Source organism: Gekko japonicus, unplaced genomic scaffold, assembly GCF_001447785.1.
Source record: "Gekko japonicus isolate JY-2015 unplaced genomic scaffold, Gekko_japonicus_V1.1 scaffold4283, whole genome shotgun sequence".
Taxonomy (NCBI): Eukaryota; Metazoa; Chordata; class Lepidosauria; order Squamata; family Gekkonidae; genus Gekko; species Gekko japonicus.
In genome coordinates, this window is record NW_015164330.1 from 83,402 (window position 1) to 90,088 (window position 6,687).

The 6,687-nt window shown below is 47.3% G+C and overlaps 1 protein-coding gene across 1 annotated transcript in view; it reads right to left on the reverse strand.

Annotated features, from left to right (window-relative positions):
* The window catches only part of LOC107108419 (ubiquitin carboxyl-terminal hydrolase 43-like), a gene marked incomplete at its 5' end in the record, with an annotated part of 24,772 nt that overhangs the window by 13,518 nt on the left and 4,567 nt on the right, over positions 1-6,687 (reverse strand). The window lies entirely within an intron of this gene.

The window sequence follows — 6,687 nt, forward strand, 5'->3', positions numbered from 1 at the left end:
GAAGAGCGGGAAGGAAAAAAATGAGGCTATTAGTTATGAACAAGTTGGTCAGGGCCCATAAGACTTCCTGGGTTCTGCCACAGCCAGGACCAGTGCAGCTCCTGGGCTTTGCCACAGCCACTGCTAGGCTCAGCACTACACCTCTGTGGCTGCTGACAGGCCCCAAGCAGCTACTGGGTTCCACCACAGATGGGCTTAGCACAGCTCTAGGCCTCTATGGCTGCTGCTGAGTCCAGCGCAGCCCCCAGCTCAGCTGCGGTCCCCAGCAACCATACAGGAGGTAGGTGCATTCTCTTTTATTTTGGGGAAAGGAATTAAAACCCCCAATGTATTTTTTTTTTAAGATTTCAGATTTTCCTGGAAGCCTGGAGGGTTCTCCAAGTTCGCAGGAAAATCTATTTAGTATCAGCTTTAGTATTAGATTTAAATATTCGCAGATAGGGCCCATCCTTGACTATTATATAGATGGTGGTAGCGGGGAAAACCTATGGACTGGAAAGTAATCACATCTTTAAAAACCATGAAAACCAACAAAATACACATCTTTAAAACTAGACCAGAGCTAAAATACATACAGAAACATAAAAACAACAATTAAAACCTTGGGCAGGAAGGAAGGATCACTGAGGGAATGCCAAATGAAACAAAAAAGTCTTCACCCACTGGCAGAAGATGGCAACAAAAGGGGACAGTCAAGTCTCCCTGGGGAGAGAGTTCCAGAATTTTGGTGCCACATCTGAGAAGGCCCTCTCACAGGTTGCCACCCACCTAGTCTCAGAAAGCAGAGGAACACGAAGTAGGGCCTTGGGAGATGATCGCAGTGGTCAGGTAGGTATTTATTTATTGAGATTTATACCCCGCCCTCCCCACAGAGCGGGCTCAGGGCGGCTTACAAGGGGCAAAGCCCATATAAAACAGATTTAAAATAATAAATAAATAAATAAAGGTAGGTTCATTAGGCAATCCATATATGGCTTTAAAGGTCAACAGCAGCACCCTCAATTGTGCCCAGAAACAGACTGGGAGCCCCTGTAGATAAGGCCGAGACTGGAGTGATATGATCCCTATGATCTATTCCAGTCAATATCCTGGGTGCAGCATTCTGCACCAAGTGACATTTCTGAACACTTTTCAAGGGCAGCCCCACACACAGTATATTGCAATAATCTATATATCTAATAGCTGAGAGTCCCCTGTGTGTGCGGATACTTATTTCTGCAGATCTGGGGCACATGGAGGGTAAAGAGGTTTTTCTGCACACTTAGGGCACTCTCCAGGTGTGTAGAAAAATCTAAAATGTTTTAAAAAGTGTAGGGGGAATACTTAAATCCCCCCAAAAGTAAAACTGCGTTCTGTGTGCATGCGTGCTTACTGAGCCGTGGGAAAAGCAGCTTTCTCTGTTGCTGTCCACTCCACCGCTAGGACCGCCAGGAAAAGCCGTTGGAGCCACGAGGTAACCCATGATGGCAATACCCATCCCAGCTGCTGCTTGGCCTCCAGCAGCAAGACCCATCCATGTCGCCGCAGGAACCGTACCCAGGACTGCCAGGAAACAGGAGGACATTAGGGGGACTCTTCTCCTCCCCTCCCCCTGCGGCTGGAGTCCTGCGCCCCGTTAGTGGCCTTCGTGGGCTTCTATTCAAAGGAGCATGCTTCCCATGTGGCTTGCTTCCCTGACTGTGCCCAGGGTCATTTTGGAAACCCTGCATACATCTTACATTTCAATTTTTTTAATTTTAAAAATGTTTTTGATTTTTATGTCCAAGGGGGTTGGTGCTCATCTGTGGGGGGCATTGCCCCCAATTGTCCCCCATAGCTACAGGCCTGGGTGGGAGCCAGGTAAGTGCCCATGATGCAACTCATTTGCTTCTTTGCAGAATCAAGATGTTAATAAGCCGTTTGGAGATCAGAATTTGTTTACTGAGACATGTTCAAACAGGGCATGTTCCCCAATGTTATTTAACATCTATATGTGCCCCCTTGCTCAGTTAACCCAAGGGTTTCTGCTGTGTTGCCATCAGTACACTGATGACACCCAGCTATATTTGCTGATGGATGGCCAGCCTGACTCTACCCCAGAAAATTTGGCCAGGGTTCTGGAGGCTGTGGCTGGTTGGTTGCAAGAGAACCGGCTGAAACTAAATGTAGCGAAGATGGAGGTCCTGTACCTGAGTTGTGGGGGAAGGGTAGGATGGGGAATCCGATTCCCAACCCTGGGTAGGGCACTATTAATGCTGACCCCAAACAGTGAAGAGTTTAGAGGTGATCCTGGACACCTCCCTTTCCATGGAGGCCCAGGTCACCAATGTTGCCAGATCAGCCTTTTACCATCTTTGGCTGGTCAGGCAGCTGGTTCCTTATCTCCCCCCCCCCATGACCTTGCAACAGTGATCCATGCAATGGTCACTTTCAGGTTAGATTACTGCAACTCGCTCTACACGGGCCTACCCTTAGAGTCTGACCTGGAAGCTTCAGCTGGTTTAAAATGCAGTGGCGTGCCTGCTGACAGGGATGTCTGTGTGCATGCACATTCAGCCAGTGCGGCGCCAATTCAAGGTTCTGGTATTAACTTTTAAGGCCTTATGTGGCCAGAGACCAGCATACCTATGGGACCATCTCTCCCCATATGTGTCCCAAAGAGCCTTGTGCTCCCCTGAGCAGTGCCACTTAGCAGTCCTTGGCCCTAAGGACGCTCACCTTGCCTCAACCAGGGCTAGGGCCTTTTCAGCACTGGCCCCTGCCTGATGGAACATGCTCCCAGCTGAGATCAGGGATCTGTGGGACTTATTACAATTCTGCATGGCCTGCAAAATGGAGCTGTCCTGCCAAGCTTTTGGCTGAGGTGACAGACATCTAAGAACACTGGCGTTCCCTACTCAGTGCAATCAATCTGTTAATTTGCCTCATCTGCCTCAGGGTACTGCCTATACCAACCTGGCACTAGAACCTGGGGCTCTGTTTTCTCTGACAGAAGTGTGCCCTCCCTGGCATTGTTGCAGAAGACACTGTAGTTAGAATGGTTAAGCTGATCTATTTTAACTGATCTATTTTAGATTAATTGGTGGTGGTTATGAATTATCATTTATTGTTTCTCTGTATGTTGTGAGCCTCCATCAGCCTGCTTACGGGGTATAACGGGATACAAATAAAATAATAAAGATAATCCATCAAGGGAAGTAGTAGTTTTTAAAAAGCCCCCTTTTCTGCCACACACAGTTCGTGGTCCTGCAGCAGACAACTCTGTCAGTCTTGTCTTGAAACACCCCTCACTCCAAGCTGCCTCAGAGGCATTTAATTAGGTATCCTGTCCCACTTCTGGAATCTTAGCAATGATTCTTCCATTCCCGAGTCTTATGATCCCAAGTCCCACCGGTTATCCTTTAGGCAATATGAAGCTCTTAAGGATATCTTGTTCAGAAGACAGACTTAAGTCAAACCAGAGTAAGTCTCACCCCTGCACACCAGCTGTTGGTTCAAGTCTCCTATCCCAGGCATGAACCAACAGTGTCTTCTAGTCGTTACTCCGTGTGACAGTCTTCTTACAGCTCAAGATGGTTTGTGGTGACAAAAGGCAATGGCTGCACAGGCAGAGAGGGATGGGTATTTGCTAACCCAGCATCAACAGGGAAGAACTGAGGAGCAGGGAGACAGGAGGCAGTTATTCTTGACCTGTGCAGATTCTGCAGAAGGTCCTCATATAGATGGTGTATATTTATACATATGCACACCCTACCTTTTAAATGCAAAGACTCACTAATGGAATGGTTATTGTATGTGTGAGCCCCTGACCCACCTTTTGACCTTGAAGTTGACCTTGAAGAAGGTTTCATTAAAGCAGAACTCATTCTAGATCATCCCTCTAACCTAAGGACATAAGCAGAGCCTTGCTGGATCAGACTAAGGCTCAACATCTTGTCTCCCATAGCGTGATGCTTCTCACACTGCACGTTCCAGTTCTGACATTCAAAGGCACAAAGCCTCTCAATGTGCTTTCAGAGCGAGGAACAGGTGAAATAAATTAAGAGATTTCACCTGAAAAATAAACTTCTCACTCCAATACAAGGGTGTAAACATGGTGCATGCCCAAAAATCTGGAATTAAAAGAATGTGCTTCCAGCCAGAAGAAATGGCTTTGTGACTCCATGGTATATTTAATGCCGGTCTCCTCTCTTGTGATTAAACTCTGGAAATTACACCTCTTCCCTAACATAGTATGATACATTGTCCCTAGTGCTAGATTTGAGATTCTAGTATTCAGAGATCTTCATTCCTGCTCATTTCTTACAAAGGGATCTTTGACTTTTGAAAGCTCCTACCCTGAAAATCATGTTGGTCTCGAAGGTGGTGACAGACTCGAATCCAGCTGTTCTACTGCAGACCAACATGGCTACCCTCTGAAACTGTCCCTAGTGCTCATTCCAACCCTTTGGCTGGCCATTCACAAGGTCCTGGGATCTGTTGGTAGGCCCTCATTTTCTCAGCAGTAGTTGCAAACTCCTTGAAGCTGGAGCACACTTTCCTCACAGAGTGTTCAGGGCAAAAAGCCCATGAGCATATTCAGCAAAAGCTTCAACCACCAGCACCCTGAGGGGCAGAATCACCTCGTGCAAAATGCTGCAGCCAGGCTTCTGATGGGCCTCCCTATGCGGGAACACATCCAGTCTGTGCTGAAAGCACTGCACTGCTTGCCGATTGCATACCAAATTCACTTCAGGGTGCTGGTACTTACCCTTAAAGCCCTTTATGGTCAGGGGCCCACATATATGTATGTTTTATATATTTTAATGTGGTTTTAATTTTATTGAATTTTATATCGTTGGACTGTATTGATATTGTTGGAACCTGCACTGAGCTCATCAAGGGGAGGACAGGATATAAATCCAAATAAACATAAACAAACATACCTGAGGGAACACCTTTCCTCACACGTTCCCCAGAGAGCACTGCGCTCAGGGTCACAAAATCGATTGGCCTCCCAGGTCCTAAAGATGCCAGGCTGGCCACAACCAGGGCCAGGGCCTTCTCAGTGGTGGCTCCACACTGGTGGAATGAGCTCCCAGAAGAGATCGGGCCCTCGGGACCTTTTACAGTTCTGCAGGGCCTGCAAGATGGAGCTCTTCCACCAGGCCTTCGACTAAGGAGCCACACCAAATAACATTAGATAACTGAGAAGTGACAGTGTCTTGATCCTTGGCTTACCACCAACAGCCTGTGCTGTTGCCTAAATATAGAGACCAAGACGAGCCAACTACCAATATAGGTCATCTGATTACAACATTAGTATTGGTTCCGCCTTCTGTAAGCATTGTTATAAGTACCTGATCACTTACTAGCACTTTATGATAATGCAGAATTTTATTATTTGTTTTAAGATTGTATATAATTAGTTACCTACATGTTTAATCTCTTTGTAAGCTGCCCTAAGCCCGCTCCGGCAGAGAGGGAAAGGTATAAATTGAATAAATAAAAAATAAAGTTATTCATGAACTCTTTCGTTTCTCAACAGTTTTCTGCACTGCATCCACAAGCATTCCCCCCCCCCTGTCCTCTTCTTCCATTGCTTTCTCAACTCCTTCTAGCATGAGCTGTGCCATGTTGAAGCCCACAATATCCATCATCTCTACTTTCATTGTCTCATGTTTTAAGAGGTTAATTATGTTTCTATACTTTGTGCCTGCAGAAGGCTGAGGATGCTGATGCATCTCCACACAGGTAGCAGTAACTGGACCCCACCTGAAGTACTGGAGCCCTGGCAAAGAGGTAACAAATCAAAGAAGGATGCTTTGCTTATTGCTCTCCTGGAAAAGATGTCTTCCACTTCTCCACACCTTTGAGGATGCAGGGAGCTGCAAGTGGACTAAATTAAAGGGAAATCAAATGAAATGTGTCTGCAGACATCATGGGAACTAGAGTACCCAACCCGCAGCACCCGCCTGTGACTGAGTTGCAGAAGCTGGTTCTAAGGAGGAAACTGAAAGATGAGGCAAATGCTGCTCAGTAAAATGGCAGCAGCTCCTGTCTATGATGGTCCTGATGCTAGTTTTGACCTTAAAACTCCCAAGGGCTTGATATACCTAAGAAAGTGCTTCCATGTTTACATCCCAGCACTCTCAAGATGAAAGACCTCAACACCCCCACTTCCACCCCTACCTGCAATGAGATTGGGAGTAGGGTTTGAACTGCAGTGCTGAGGCAGTGCCATGGTCCGACCACATGGCCCTGAAGGCCCGTCTGAAGGTTCCACCCTGACCCTTAGTAGGCAGAGAGCAGATTTATGCTCGCTCACGAGCCCAGATGGACCCATTGCAGCTCCAGAGGGCTCTGCGGGATCCTAGACCCCCTGGCAGCTCATTAGATGAACTAGTGGAGGACTGGCATGTCCCGCTCTCCACAGCCATCGACGAGATCACACCCAGGCATCCTCTCTGGACTTGTCTTAGGCGGGCACCCTGGTATACCCAGGAGATACGGCAGCTGAAGCGAGAACTGAGACAACTAGAGAGGCAGTGGCGTCGTGTTCGTGATGAGGCGTCAAGAGCATCCCATAGGACGTTTATGAGATCCTATGAGATGGCAGTCAAGGCTGCTAAGAAGGATTTCTTTGCAGCTGAGATTGCATCTGCGAGCTCATGCCCGGCCCAATTATTTAGTACGATTCGGTCTTTGACAGACCTGCCACAGGGCAGG